Source organism: Physcomitrium patens, chromosome 8 (assembly GCF_059467195.1).
Source record: "Physcomitrium patens ecotype Gransden chromosome 8, ASM5946719v1, whole genome shotgun sequence".
NCBI lineage: Eukaryota > Viridiplantae > Streptophyta > Bryopsida > Funariales > Funariaceae > Physcomitrium > Physcomitrium patens.
This window is the reverse complement of record NC_143417.1, coordinates 6,650,442-6,668,014: the sequence shown is the minus strand read 5'-3', so window position 1 is coordinate 6,668,014 and position 17,573 is coordinate 6,650,442.

Below are 17,573 nucleotides of genomic sequence, written 5' to 3'. Positions count from 1 at the left end.
AATATAGGATATGCAAAATGATGTGGTACGTTTCAAACCTCTTACTGAGCAAAAAAAGACTCATCGCTGTTACAAAGGATTGTGCTTATATTATAGAGAACCTAAGCACACTGCTCAACATTGTCCAAAGAAGTGATGCAACTACAAAATGAGGAGTACAACTATCAAAGAAGATAGCATGTTGGAAAACAAGTTTATCCAGCTACAAAAGAGACCATGCGGTTGGAACCTTGTACAATACTTAGTGAAGGTTCTATTCACTTCTTAGAACCTTCTCCATATTTTATGATAAATGTTATTGTAGGGCCTTAATATTACAAAGCCTCTGCTTTGTTAGATTCAAGAGCCTTAGCATGTTTTTTAGATGAAGAATTTGATAAAAGACATTGCATACTTTTAGTGAAGAAAACTAAACTTGTTCACGTAGAAGTCATAGATGATCGTTTGTTGTCTTCAAGAGATGTTATTCATGAAGTCTTTCCTATAGAAATAGCAACTAATGGTCATAGTAGCTTTGTAATATTTAATATCATTAAATCTCCATCTAATCCAATCATTTTAGATTTATGATGGCTAAAAAATATAATCCTAAAATAGAGTAGATTTCAGGTAGTTTTGATTTTTTTGAAAGTATAACTAAGAGTGTAGTTAATCAAGTAGAAAGTCATAAGTCTAGTACAATTAAACATGTATTTGTAGATGCAAGAGCTTTCTTGGATGCTGCAAAAGAAGGATCACCTTGTGTCATTTATGCCGCACCTGTTTCTACTGGTGGAAAGACTTCAAGTGGCATTCCAAGCCAATATCAAGATTTTCAAGATGTATTTGAGAAGAAGAATGCAGATAGTCTTCCGTAACACCATTCCTATGATTGCTCAATTGATCTTCAAGAAGGAGCACAACCCTCATTTAGATTAATCTATAATTTATCACAAAATGAGTTGACTGAAGTTAAGGAGTATATTGAAGAGAATCTAGCCAAAAACTTCATATGCCATTTCAAATCTCGAGTAGGAGCTCCAATTTTATATGTGAAGAAAAAAGATAGATCATTATGAATGTATGTCGATTATTAAGGATTCAATAAAATTACCATCAAGAATAAGTACTTTCTACATTTAATGTCTGGACTCCTTGGTCAATTGAATCAAGCTAAAATCTATATAAAAATATATCTATGAGGAACATACAATCTAATACGTATCAAAAAAGGAGATGAATGGAAGATTGTATTTCGAACAAAATATGGATATTTTGAATACTATGTCATGTCATTTGGACTTATAAATGTACCAGTACTATTCCAACATCTAATGAATGATGTCTTTCAAGAGTTTTTAGATGATTTTGTTGTTTATTACCTAGACGACATCTTAATCTATTCTAAGAACTCAGAAGAACATGAACTTCATGTTCGTCGAGTGTTACAAAAATTAAGAGATGCAGAACTCTATATCAACATAGAAAAATATGTATTTTATACTATTCAAGTCAACTTCTTATGATACATCAATTCATTTGATGGACTTATGATGGATCCTAAGAAAGTTCAAACTATTATAGATTAGAAGATCCCAAAAATGGTAAGAAATGTCTAATGCTTTTTAGGATTTGTCAACTACTATAGGATCTTCATCAAAGACTTCTCTCAAATTGCAGCTTCACTTCCACGTTTGACTTGTAAAGACAAACTTCAATGGAATGAAGAAGGGGAAGTAGCATTTGAAGTTTTGAAGATAACCTTTGTTTTTGCACCAATCTTGTATTGCGTCTATTTTTTAAGCCATTTTTTATGGAAACAAATCCATCAAAATTTTCTTTGAATATCATATTGTCACAAATAGGAATAGATGATAAACTTCATCTAATATCTTTTTATCCTAGAAAATATTTAGCAGACAAGATCAACTATGAGATCCACGACAAAGAACTTCTTGCAATCATGGATTTATTTCAAGAATAGTGCCATTATGTAGAAGGTGCTCCTAGTCTAGTCACCATCTTTACAGATCATAAGAATCTTGAATATTTTATATCAACACGTATTTTGAATCATTGCTAAGCCTATTGGAGTATATTTTTGTCAAGATTCAAATTCAATATCATTTATTGACCAAAAAAATAACAAGATTTGTCACATGTATTCTCTAGACAATCTTATCTTGTATCAAAGGAAGGAGATGCTGCTTTCGATGAATAATAGATAATTCTCTTGAAGCCAAAGCATCTTCATCTTCAAGCAATGAAATCAATACTAACCGTTGATTCAACTTTCATTAAATAAGTTCAGTCAAGTATGTCTTCTGATACTCTTATTTGTGATATTAAGGAAAATCCTTCAAAGTCTCATGATACTTCCAAGTTTGAATATAAGAACAATCTACTATATTTTAAAGAATGCCTATATGTTCTAGAAGGTGAAGCTCGATTACGTGTTCTTTAAGCTCGTCATGATTTTCCAGTAGTATGATATTTTGGATACAATAAAACTTTGGAATTAATATCCTGGGACTTTTGGTGGCCACAAATGTGGAAAGCAGTCAAAGATTTTGTACAATCTTGTGATGTTTGCTCAAGATCAAAAACTCCTCGTCATCGACCTTACAAACTTCTTTAGCCATTATCCATTCCAAAACAACCATGGTCTTTTGTTTCTATGGATTTTATGAGGGATCTTCTAATCTCAGGTTCTTATGACTCTATATTCGTGATAGTAGATAGTTTTATCAAGATAATACATTTTGTATTATGTATAAAATCCATCACACGTGAAGAAACAGCTAAGCTCTTTTTTGACAATATCTATCGCTATCATGGATTATTCAAGGATATTATATTAGATAGGAGAACTCAGTTTGTAATAAGATTTTGAGAGACTCTTTTCAAGATTCTAAAATTAGATATAAAACTATCTTTGATATTCCATCCTCAAACTGATGGACAAATGGAGCATGTTCATCAAGTTTTGGACCAATATTTAAGATGTATCATCATCTACCAACAAGATGATTGGACAACTCTTTTGCCATTGGCAAAGTTTGTTTATAATAACATGGTACATTCTTCTACAAAACAAATACCTTTCTTTACTAATTATGGTTATCATCCATGATTTGATACTTTTGACTTTTCAAAAGTTGATAATCTTGTGACAAAAGATTTGGCAAATCATTTGTTAGAGCTACATCCAACAATAAAGGTGCAGTTAAAAGAAGCTTAAGAACAATAGAAGATCAATGAAAATGTCTATTGAAAGGAACAACCACCATTCCACATGGATGTCAAGGTATGGTTACTTCATCATTATATCAAGACTACTTATTTTTGTGACAAGTTGGAGTATTGATTGCTTAGACCATTTTCTATTTCGGCAAAAATCAATTCAGTTGCATATCATTTACACCTATCGGAGTTAAGAAAAATCCTTCCAGTATTTTACATATCTCTTCTTGAACCATACAAAATAATAGATATATTAAAAAGAAGATAAGCTTCACCTCCTCCTATAGAAGTGGACTATAATGAAGAGTTCAAAGTGGAAGATATATTAGATTCAAGGCAATGCCAAAATAAATTTAAATATCTTCTCTATTGGTACGGATATGATATTAATGAATGCATATGGAAGCCAATAAAGAATCTTGGAAATCCAGCAAAGATGGTGGAGGCAATTCATTGATGACATCCATAAAAATCAAGATGAAAACCTTCCTTATAAAAGAAACATGATCTAAGCAAGATATCAAGAACAAAATCTTAATAAATAGAAATAAAAAACTGAGACTTATCTCAAACAAAGATGACAAAATATAAATAACTAAATATGTTTATTATAAAAGAAACTTATATGGCTATTGCCAACAAACAAAGAAAACTAGAGATCCTTGAAACTCAACTAGAAGCAAGAAAGGAATTGATAAGAATAAAAGTATGCTATGTCTTTTAACAAATTCTTCATCTAAAAAACATGCTAAGACTCTTAAATCTAACAAGGTAGAGGCTTTGTGATATTAAGGCCCTACAATAACATTTATCGTAAAATATGGAGAGGATTCTGAGAAGTAAATAAGACCTTCACTAGGAGTTGTACAAGGTTCCAACCACATGGTCCCTTTTGTAGCTGGACAAACTTGTTTTCCAACATGCTATCTTCTTTAATAGTCATACTCCTCATTTTTTAGTTGCATCACTTCTTTGGACAATGTTGAGCAATGTACTTAGGTTCTCTACAATATAAGCACAATCCTTCCTAAAGACGATGAGTCTTTTTTGCTTAGTAAGAGGTTTGAAACGTACCACATCAATTTGCATATCCTCTACTTTCAAATGTATGTGTTGAAGAGATGTTGGTATTGCTATTGAATTATAGTAATGTTGAGGTCCACTTGTATGGTTCTCAGATCGAAATTCAAAAAGACGATTGTCACACTTCATAGCAAAGTCAATTGCTTGATTCAATGTTTGAGGATCAAATAAGTTGAGCATTAATTTTTTTTTACCTCATATTGTAATCCGTAGAGAAATTGGCTAATAGGTGCAACCTCATCCTACTTGATATCAATTGCAAGTTGTCAAAATTATGAAACATACAATATTACTGATCGATTGTTTTGTTGCAAAATATGGATCTTATTGGTTGCAACATGAATTGTATCATTTTTAACATACATGGATCCAAACTCCACCAAAAAAGTCTCCAAATTATCCAATATTGGATTTCTTCATTCAAAAAAAGATTAAAATTATGATAATACTAAATTTGAAAGAAATGTACCAATGAATTTAACTTGTAATCCTGGAGTTGGATAACTTTGAGATTGAAGTTCAATCACAAGTTGCACTTGATTGATAAATCCTCTAAACTTTGATCTGGTGCCATCAAACTTCTTGGATAGGAAAATTCTTCGTTCTCTAATATTAAAAAGATGTTCTATTATAGGAGAAGAAACATGATTTGGTATAGATATTGAAGCAGCTCTAACTATTTCTATATCTTCACTTCTTGCTAATCTTTTTACTCCTTATGATGGTAAATTGAGTTGATGCATCGTAAGCATTAATTACCTCAATTATTCTTATATTTGTACCATTGCACTCTTCATTTTAGCAAGTTCTGCAATGATAACACTTAAAAATGAGAAGATGTCTAATATCACTTAAGACAAATAGAAAAGAAGACTTGAGAACAAAGAAAATACTAAGAACAATATTATTTTAAAAGAGGGTAATCCGCAACTTCTAATACGCTTATATCTTATCAAGAAAAAATGGGTAATCCACTCTTAATCAAGATTAGACAAAGCTCTGATATTGTAAGTGCAGTCTTGTCAATCTGTTAAGAACAAAAACTTGATAAAAATAAATAAACAAGTGAGACTTTTTTCAAAGAAAGATGACAAAATAGAAGTAATTAATTATATATATTAAGAAAAAAATTGAATGGCTATTGCCAAAAGACAAGAAAACTAGAGACCCTTGAAACTAGACTAGAAGTAAGAAAAGAGTTGAAAAGATTGAAGAAGGCTTCATTCTTGCCTCTATATATACTATCTATTTAGGAGCTTCATGGCGACATTCTATAGGACCTCCAAAAACGTGTTGACTCTGCACAATACGTATCTTAACTTGCAAGGCAAGTTTTCTATGTGGAAACCATATAGTTAGTTTGTTCCACAAACTAACAACATGTGTGGTACGTGGTTAACTTGTTGACCAAGTTTCTAACCTATCAATGAAGTATAAACTCATATAAAGTTAAAGAAGCATCTATGAAGCTACTAGGAAGCTTTTTAGAAGATATTATGAAATTAATTTACTTTTATTTACTTCTACCTATTCATATGACCTAGAGAACAATTACAATAAATTTATGACCATGACACAAGATAACTTTCTACTTTCAATTACCAACAACTACTAACAAGATTATTGGACAATTCTTTTGCCATTGGTAGAGTTTTCTTACAATAATACGATATATTCTTCTACAAAATAAACACCTTTCTTTGCCAATTATGGTTATCATCCTTGACATGATACTTTTGACTTTTCAAAAGTTGATAATCTTGTGGCAAAAGATTTGGCAATTCATTTGTCAGAGCTACATGCAACAATGAAGGTGCAGTTAAAAGAAGCTCAAGAACAACAAAAATTTAATGTGGATGACTGTCAAAAAGAACAACCACCATTCTATATGGATGACAAGATATGGTTACTTCATCACAATATCAAAACCACTCGTCTTTATGATAAATTGGACTATTGAAGGCTTCGACCATTTTCTATTTCTATATAAATCAATCCAATTGCATATTGTTTATACCTATCGAAGTCAATGAAATCCATCCAATATTCCACATGTCTCATTTTGAACCATACAAGATAGTGGACATACCAAGAAGAAGACAAGCTCCACCTCCTACTGTAGAAGTAGACAATAATGAAGAGTTTGAAGTGGAAGAAGTCTTAGATTCAAGGTGGTGCCAAAATAAATTAGAATATCTTATCCATTGGTACAGATATGATATTAGTGAGTGCACATGGGAGCCAATAAAGAATCTTGCAAATGTAATAAAGGCGGTGGAGGCTTTTTATTGACGACATCCATCAAAATCAAGATGAAAATCTTCGTTATAAAAGAAACAAGATCTAGGCAAGATAACATTCTACTTTCAATCATTGTTTGTAGCTTCTTTATAGTTGTGATATTAAGAAGATGGACAACCAAAAAATAGTAGATTCGACTCAAGAGCCTTCGTTTGTTGACCTACCGGATGAGACATTACGATTTTCACAACCTTTAAGACGACACAATTGAGATGAAGATCTTCAAGAATGACATGTTTTTCTTCAAATAGATGGCGAGATACAACGTGTTTGATATCACGACCTTAGAAGGAACTTCCGATGTTTAGTAATTTTACTAGAAGTAGGAACAATTTCTGACAGTATTTCAAATGTTTTATTTGAAGGAAGTTATGAAGGCCTCAACAACGATCAAATAACTGGGTCGTCTTCTTGCCATGGTATGAGATACTATTGATGGTTGAGAGGCCCTATCAATCATCTTTGAAGAAAACAAAGATCAGAATATGTGGCAAATATAATTTGTCACATCATAGATTTTTTCAACATATGATGATTGCTCCTCGTGGAACTTGTCCCTAAAAGGGGGGATAATTTCATGGACATATGCATGTAAGCCAATAATTACATGTATAAATAGGTAGAAATAAATAAAAATAAGTAAAAATAAGTTAATTCTATAATATTTGCTATGGAAGCTTCTTAAAAGCTTTATAGATGCTACTTTGACTTTATAGGTGTCTTTAATTGACTTTTTGGATTAAAAACGTGGTCAACAAGTTGGCCATGTGCCACACATGTTAGCTTTAAGACCAAACTAATTATATGGCCCACATATAGAAAAGCTTACTTTGTAAGTCTAGGCATCTATCCTACAAAGTCAACACATATTGGAGGTCTTGTAGAACATCGCCACATAGCCCCTAGTTAGATAGTATATAGAGAGATAAGAGTGAAGCCCTCTTCACTCTTTTTAACTCTTTTCTTTTTTTTAGTTTAGTTTCAAGAGTCTCTAGTTTTCTTGTCTTTTGGCAATAGCCATTCTAGTTTCTTTTTTAATATACATATTGAGTTATTTCTATTTTGTCATCTTTCTTTGAGAGAAGTCTCACTTGTTTATTTGTCTTTATCAAGTTCTTGTCTTTGACAGTTACATACATTGATTGAAATATAAAATAATCATACAAATTTACAAATATTGTAAACAATTATTACAAATTCTTCATTATAATTACAAAAATTGTAGAAGACCAATACCAAACTAAGTTAATGATTTCTATTTTATATGGATATGAAATATCCAATGTTGTCACTATTTTCAATTAAAAGCCTCATTAGAAATTTCTATGCAATTTTCTTATTAAAAAATTATACATCCTTTTTCTAGTACTTCCATTGTATTTCATAGAAAAATATTTTTTTTATCATTTTTAGAAATAAAAAGCTCCATATTACAATCTGCTATTGATATAACTTTTACTTCAATCAAATCTAATATGATTTTATAGTATGAATTAATTTAAAAAAAATCTTTTGTATTTATTAACTTCTTCATTCCTATCCATGCACTAGATTTTGCTATAATAAAGTATATTACTTGAAAGATTTGAGCTCTAGAAGCAAATAACTATATAGTTTTATTGTGAGTATTTTATTAATTACAATTTATCTACCATAATATGAAAATAAAAATTGTCTATTAGTATAGTAGTATGCATCCACTTATATGGATTCCTCTAATTTAAGTAATTTATGTATCACAATGAAATTCTTGAATTTTTTAAAAACAAAAATAGAATGACTTGTAGCTTACTGTAGAATAGATAAATAAATTTTGTGATAAGTTACTGGTTGATTATTCACAACCTTAAGAATTAGACTGATGGTTAGGCAGTTTAGTTGATAACAGTAGGTTGTTAGAAGAATAAATGGTTATAAATTCAAAGGATCATAACCTTTAGAATCCGCTCACCAACAGATCATCTTTTTGGTAGGATAAAGAGGTTGAGGAAAGAGAAATCGGAGTCAGACTGTAAAAGTCATAAGCCGAGAGGCAGATTGTGAGAGTCGTAAGGAGGAGCTAGAGTGTGAGAGTCATAAGCTGGGGTAAGCTTAGTGCTACTTCTTTGTTTTCTTTGCTTTTATTATTTGCTTATGAAGAATTGTGATTGAGAGAAGTATTATTGAATTGATAGTAGTAGAATAGATTATGTGTTGAATCAAGATGGAAGTAGTAAGCCTTGGTATTTTGTAGTTTGATAATTAATTTCAGATAGCTAGAGTACAGTCAATTGTGATACTAACACACCCAATTTATATAACCAATCTTTCCCCGTGTTCGAATCCACCTCTATTAGTTCAATTGCTTTGGTATATTAAAGCTTGAACACAACGAGAACAATATTTTGGCACCGCTGCCAGAGAAATGATAACAATATGAAATGTTAGAAATTGATTATATGGAAGATGGAATTATATGTTGAATGAGAACATGAGAAGAACCAATTTTAGGGTTACAAATATGTGAGTTATAATTCAAAGCAATATTGATTTTGTAAAGAAGAATGAAAGATTATGAGTGATAATCATGGAGAGGAGAGTTATCAAAGAATTAATCGACAAGCAAAAGAAAGACAGGAGCGATTATGCATAAGAAATATCCTATACGAATGACAAAAAAAGAATTGCAGATCCAAAAATAACCAAAGGAAGAAAAATTCACATTCAAATAGTAAGGAGATTAGTAATAACACCAATGGTCGTGAGAGTGCCAGAAGTACCAATTGTGGTACAAATGGGAGTAGTAAGAGACCGCACTACAAGTGTGGCACCATTACCTACTTTTAGTAGTTGGCTGTGCTCTGATCTTGATCACCATATATCTCAATTCTTGACAACCTATATGGCTAATATTGATAGAACTGAAAATATTTGGTTGAAATGGTTGCCAGCAACTTTAAAAGATACAACTTTTGAATGGTATATTCGGCAACCAGTGGGTAGATTTTCCAATTGGGAGGTCTTGAGGAATGCCTTCTTAATCCATTTTAGACCAATTGAATTGAAGATCGGCTTCGAGAAGGTTTTATGAATAGCATGATGGTTGCGGGGGAATCGTTGGAGTCCTATTATGGCTGGATTGCAGAGATACTTCGTAAATGGTCAAATAATTAAATGCCATCTGCATTTATATTGTCAATATTAATTAACGGTTTACATCCACTAGAATTAAAAATGTTTATAAAAGAAGCTTGACTAACTACAGTAGAAGCATCGTTGGCACGAGGAAAGGTGTGGAAAGAATGTCATTATGACCAATTGTTAACATTGGAGGCCACAATGATTCTAAATTCAAGAAGCCAATAAATATAATCAAGAAATGTGTGAATGGATAATTATCCACAAATGGCTACCTCTAATGCGAAGAATGTTATGTTGCAACAACCAATTAATACTACACCATTCCAAGCAATAGTGCCAATAACAATGACACCTTATTTTACATCGCCAACCTATCAACAACTGGAGTTGTTCACAAATACGACTGTTAAAGATCCAAATGAAGCCTTGTTCTTAAATCTAACAAAGAAGATGGAAGAATTGGCTATGAATTTGACTAAAGACAAGAAGAAACGATATAAGCCTTCTAATACGAGACCTAATGTATGGTGTAATAATTATAAGGGACAAGGTCATTTTGATACGAAATGTCTATCATCTAGATAAACAAGTGTTCAATGTACATTTTACAAAGGAAAGCACCCTATTCAAAAATGCTGACATTTACAAAGACAACAATAATTCAGTAATTAGACCATGATCCCATCGACTCAGTGAGAAGTCAATCAAGTTCAAATGGGAAATACATATAGATGGAATGGAAATCGATCTAATCAACATAATCAAAAATTCAATAACTTTCAAAGTTCTAATTTTAATCAGGGGTCTATTTCAAACCTCCAAAACTATGGAAAGGAGCAGTAGAGGTATCAACAATATGCTCCACCGATGTCATCGAACCAAATATCCTCTGTACCAACGGGACAACCAAGATCATTTTCTAATCCTACATGGAACAAGCTTAATATGTATATACCAGTGGAGACACTCAATATGCCAGATGGAGGTACAAGAAGACCACTTTGTTGTTTTTGTTGCAGACAGATTGGTCATTATGCCAGTGAATTTTTCAATCCCAAAGCCAATGATGATTATGTGCAAGTGTGTGCGAATTACAAGCAATCGAGACATACTTATCAACAATATAATGCTCCATTCAATTTTAATAATCGAGATCAGCAGATCCAAAGCCAAAGAATAATAGAAGAGATAAATCAAGGTCCTCAAGATTCATCAATTCATCAGATAGAAGTAGTCCAAGCTGTCCTTACAAGAAGTCAGTAAAAGAAGAAAAGACCAATTCAATATTTGGTTGATCTTGAAGCGAAGGGCCAATTAGACCCAATTACGGGGCCATCCAAATAGGTCCTGACATGGGCCCCTTACTCAGTATAAGACTTAAATCGGTTGTGCACTCCAATAAGGTACCAATTATGGAGGCTTCAATTTTGTGTTGAGCTGTTTTGTTCTCTACACAGTTTCAGGAAACATCATTTTCATTGAAAGATCCTCTCAGAGGTGTGAATTTCAATGAATCAATCTCAGTCCAATTGAGAGAACAATCTTACTCGTTGAAAGAACCGATTTTATAAGCTTCGTCAAATTCAGTTCCGATAGCTTTATCAATTTTTAATATAGAGAAAACCAATTTATCTTCGTCGGTGTCTAAGATTGAGAAGAAGAAACGGACATTAGGAATTATCACTAATACAAAATCATATGATATTTTAAAAGATTTGGGCACCATATAGTCCACAATCTCTATGAAGCAACTATTGGCGGTAGCACTTGAGTGCCAAACTTTCTTGAATTTTTCATTAATTTGTCGCAGATCTCAAAATAAAGAAATCCAAAAAATAATTTTGAAACTTGATCCAGGTGTAGTAACGATTGATGGAGTGTTAGTAATGGGAGTGCAAGTAGATGGAGGATCTAGTGTAAATCTTATGAATGCCGCTACAATGGAAGAGTTGGATTTACATCACTTATTGCCTACTACAATAGTTTTAAAAATGAATGACTCCAGTCGAGTTAAACCTATGGATATTTTATGAAGTATTGATACAATAATTGTGGAGATTACCTATAAAATTGATTATATTATTTTTAGATTGTAAAGCTTTATATTATCATACCTAATTTTATTATGGCGACCGTGGTTGTATCAAGCTAAAGCTCAAAATGACTGGGGCCATAGTACATTGACAATTGAGAAAAGTAATGATAAAATTGTGCTTCAAATGTACCTTATCCAATATTACAGAAAAACTCAAGTTGCCAGTTCAGAATTCATGTCGGATTGTAAAGATGAGTCTACAGAAGAAGAAATTGGTACACCTGACCGAATTTATGCTGATATAAGACAAGTTGTTGAGCACACTAGAATGAACTACCAATGCAAGGGACTAGGAGAGTACTTAGTTCCTTCAGATGTTATTGACGATTCTGATCATATGATTGTATATTGGATGAATAGACATGATATTAATCATGTTAATACTATTGAACTAGAGTTGGAAAGTTCTAATGTATCAAATTTTATGAAAGATTCTAGAATTGAGTAGAACATCAGTCCAAAGACTCCTGAAATTCCACGATGTCAACCAATTAATTTAGGTACAGGGCAAGCTTCCCAAATCATTTAAATTTACGACAGTATAAAAGGCAAAGAGAAAGAAATTTGGGTGGATTACTTTTTAATGTATAAAACTGCTTTTACATAGTCGTATGCAAATTTGAAAGGAATTCCAGCTGAAGTTTGTAAGCATCGAATTATATTGGAAGGAAATGCTATATTAATATGCCAAAGACAACATCGACTTAATCCAAAATACTCACTTATGGTAAAAGAAGAACTGGATAAATTCTTAGAGGTTGGATTTATCTATCCGGTTCCTTTCAGTGAATGGATTTTACCAATTATTATTGTACCAAAAAAGAATAGAAAAGTTTGTATCTATCAATATTTCTAAAAATTAAATGTGACTACCAAGAAGGATTATTTTTCTTTACCATTCATGGATAGTATATTGAATGTTGTCATTGGATATAAATGTTATTCATTTCTTGATGGATTCTCTGGTTATAATCAAGTTAAGATTGCAAAAGAAGACCAGTTAAAAACTACTTTTACTACGGATTGAGAGATCTTTGCCTATAAGATTATGTTATTTGGGCTTTGTAATGTATCCGCTACATTTCAAAGGATAATGATACAAGCATTCCAAGATTATCTATGAATTTTAATGGAAATATTTCTAGATGATTTCTGTACATTTAGTATAAGAACTAGGCATTTAGAATGTCTTGGTCAATGTTTGAATCAATGTGCCAAATATGAAATTTCTTTAAATTCAAAAAAATACCAATTTGGTGTGCCTTGTGGTAAACTGTTGGGTCATATAGTTTTGATGGCATGCATTGCTATAGATCCGGATAAAATAAAGTTTATAGTAGAATTAAAGCAACCAAACACTATTATGGGTATTCGAGCATTTGTCAGCCATGTCAATTATTATTGGTGATTTATCTATCTATTTGCAGTTATATGTCTTTCTTTGAAAAATCTCTTGAAAAAACCACCAATCGATGGAACCAGTCCAATTTTGACAAAAGAATGTATAATTGCATTTGAAACATTGAAACAGAAATTATTTTTAGCACCAATATTAATAGCACCTTATTGGACAAAACCATTCCAAGTTTATGTGGATGCATCTAATGTCGCGATTGATTCTATGCTAAGCGAGAAAGATGATAGGAATTTTGATCACCCTATTTATTATGCAAGTCGTCAATTGGTAGCAGCTGAAAGAAATTATACAACAACCAAAAGAGAAGCATTGGAAATGATTTATTCCATATAAAAGTTTCAATATTATCTTCTTGGTTATAAATTTATTTTCCATATTGACCATGTTGCTTTAAAATATATGATTAGTAAGCCTCAATTGAGTGGTTGTATTATACAATGGATTTTACTCTTACAGGAATTTGACTTTACTATTCAAGTACGACTAGAAAAATCACATTTCAATGTGGAATTATTTGCGGTAGATGTAATTATTCTAGAGTATAGTAAAATAATTCAATATTTGACATTTCAAACCTTCCCACCCAATTTCAATGAAAAGCTTAAATGATACTTAATATTAAAATATGCACCTTATATAATGATTGATAAAGCTTTATATAAACAAGGCAAGGATGGAGTTTTGCGACACTGTATTTATCAGATTGAAGTATATACTATATTGGAAGGTTGCCACTTGGACAATTGTGGTGGATATTTTGTGGAGGACAACACGGCTTTATAAAAGCTTTATAGGCTGATTATTGGTAGTCAACAATGTTTGCAGATGCCCACCAATTCGTCCGTCATTGTGACCCATGTAAGAGAACGGGTCGACCTACTGGAACTTTAGCAATGCCATTGGTACCAATTCTCGCTCAAGTGCCTTTTAAAAAATGGAGAATTGATTTTGTGGGATCAATTGCACCAACCTCGAGAAATGAACAAAAACGATATATATTGGTAGCAACGGATTACGTAACAAAATGGATTGAAGCCATAGCTATGAAAATTGATAGTGCAAGTACAGTAGCAACCTTTTTATATGAAAATAGTATTACACGGTTTGGTTATCCAGGAGAATTGATTAGTGATTAAGGAACTCATTTTATAAATAGTACAATCGAAGCACTTACGGCTAAATACAAGATAAAATATTATAAGTCTATACCATATCACCTTAGAGCCAATGGACAAATAGAAAAGACTAATGGAATTTTATGTAAAATCTTAACTAAAATAGTTTCAGGAGCGGGAACAGACTGGAACACTAAGTTGTTCACAGCTTTATGGACATACCGTACTACGTATAAAGTTACTACCAATACTACCTCTTTTCAATTGGTTTATGTCCAGAAAGTAATATTACCTATTGAATTAGAAGTCCAAAGTTTACGAATTGCTATAGATACTAGATTGAAAGATCAAGATTCATTATGGCATTGTTTAGAAGAATTGAAAAAATTGGATGAAATTAGAGTCAATGCATTGATAACCATGGAAACTACATAAAAATAAAGGAAGACTTATTATGATAGTAAGCTTAGACCGAAGACTTTTATGCCAAATGATTTGGTACTTCTTTATGATTGTCGATTTAAAAAAAATTCAAGAAAATTTCAAGTTCGATGGCATGGGCCATATCGAGTTATTGGCGGATTTCCAAATGGTTCAGTATAATTGGAAGATTTTATGGATACTAAATTTATGACATAGATCAATGGCAATCGGCTTAAACTTTACTATATATAAACGAGGGATGGATTTTCTGTTACAAAAGGGGAAGTCGATCTAATTGATTGGACCATAGTAAGAAATAGGAGGGGGACTCTTGATAAGTATCATGTTTTTTTTTGTGGTTAAGAAAAAAATGGCAAACATGGTGTTTGAGAAAGCAAGGATGGAGATCGATTGGAAAGAATGGCAAGAACGGCTGCAGGTAGAAGTTACAATGTTGCAGACTAAATTAGCCATATTAGCGAAGGATGCCAATAATTTAGTACTGACCAATATACCAATTTCAGTGACAACATCTTCAGAGATACCTTTGAAACTGACAGAAGAATGGCAAGAGATGTTGGAGGAATGTGACAACCAAATTGCTTGACGTAAGTTTCAGGTACAAAAATTGAGTTTGTTGAATGAGGATTTGATAGCACGTTTGGATAGAGAACCCTCGAATATTGAGGTAGATGACGAAGATGTAAAGAGGAGAAGGTCATCAATTCAAAAGATGATAAGCCAACGCCATTGACTAAAGAGGCCAACACTGTTATGTCTTTATAAGTTGTAAATAATATTTGTGAGGACGCTGCACAATTAGGAGTGGAGCTATATAGAATAGATAAATAAATTTTGTGGTAAGTTACTGGTTGGTTATTAATAACCTTAAAAATTAGATTGATGGTTAGGCAGTTTAGTTAGTAATAGTAGGTTGTTAGAGGAATAAATGGTTAAGAATTCAAAGGATCATAACCTTTGGAATTCGCTGTCGGACGGATCGTCTTTTTAGTAGGATAAAGAGGTTGAAAAAAGAGAGATTGGAATCATAAGTCATAGTCAGAATATGAGAGTCATAAGTTGGAGCCAGACTGTGAAAGTCGTAAGCTGAGAGCCAGATTGTGAGAGTCATAAGCCGAGAGCTAGACTATGAGAGTCGTAAGCCGAGAGCCAGATTGTAAAAGTCATAAGTCCGAGCCAAACTATAAGAGTCGTAAGCCTAGAGCCAAACTGTGAGAGTCATAAGCCGAGAGCCAGACTATAAGAGTCGTAAGCCGGGGTAAGCTTGGTGCTACCTCTTTGTTTTCTTTGTTTTTATTATTTGCTTATGAAGAATTGTGATTGAGAGAAGTATTATTGAATTGATAGTTGTAGAATGGATTATGTGTTGAATCAAGATGGAAGTAGTAAGCTTTGGTATTTTATAATTTGATAATTGATTTTAGATAGCTAGAGTACAATCAATTATGACACTAACACATCCAATTCATATAACTAGTCTTTTCTCGTGTTCGAACCTACTTCTATTAGTTCAATTGCTTTGGTATACTGAAGCTTGAACACAACGAGAACAATACTTACTATCTTCTTTCTTGTGCTTGTTTGTATTCTTTGTTGAATTTTTGTTGGATTTTTTATTTTTTATTTTTTAATCATATTTTTTTACCTTCTTTTTTGCCTCTTTTGACATCTTTTTTGATGTTTGTAATCAGCTAAATTTATCAGTAAAGATATATACAATATTTTGTGTACATCATTACTATAGACTTGAAAAAAATATTATATTATTAGTTTTATAATTGAAACAATTATCTTTCTCTTTAAAACTATATTTATCACTGTAAAATTTTCAATGCTCCCTTCAACAAAATCATCTTTGACCACAAACTAATAATAACACCTATGGTACAATATCATACACCAGCAATACACCATAACAAATAAGAAGTCAATATAAATTATAACAAAGCCTATGCTAAATCTACAATGTAAGAATATGACAAAGAACAATAGAAACACTATTTACTATTAAATCAAAGTTACATTTTTTTTTTTGAAAGCATGAGATCTTATTCCCACAATCTCTTCACATGCTTCATTTTTTTATTTTATATAAACCAAAAATATGAGATATATGATAAATTATTCTTTTGCATTTAATACAAAATTTATCTATTGTACTTATATAATTTTTTATATATTTAATATCATATTTATTTAATATCCATCTTGTCTATCCCATTATCTTACATTTTCTTCTTGACTTATTTTGCATGGCTATTTTCACAAAGCTGATATTTTTTGCTTAATTTCCATTATAACTATTTAACTTTAACTACATATGTTTAGATAATCAAGCATGATGAGATTGCTTCAAAATAATTAAAAGTATTGTCAATTTAAAGTTATTTTTTATGTATAAACACAAATAAGTCATATAAAAGAAATAAAATTATAATATTATTTTAATTCTTTTAACCTTAATTAATTTAATTATAAAATATTAATAAATAGTCTAAAATTATTACTTATCTCAATCATAAATAAAACAAGGATTAATCTTCTCTTTGATTGGCAAAGCCTTCATGTCTTCATTCTTTTTAAGATCTTTCTTTCCAACAACAACTTTGACTTTTATGCTCTTTATTGTAATGTAATTGAGAAGCTAGAGAGTTTTTTTATTTATTATAGCAATTGTGATTTAAATTACTTGCATTTACTTTTGATTTAGAGTCCTTGAAAATTTCTTAGCATTCATGTTTAGTAAACTTTCTATTGAATAGACTTCATTCAATAG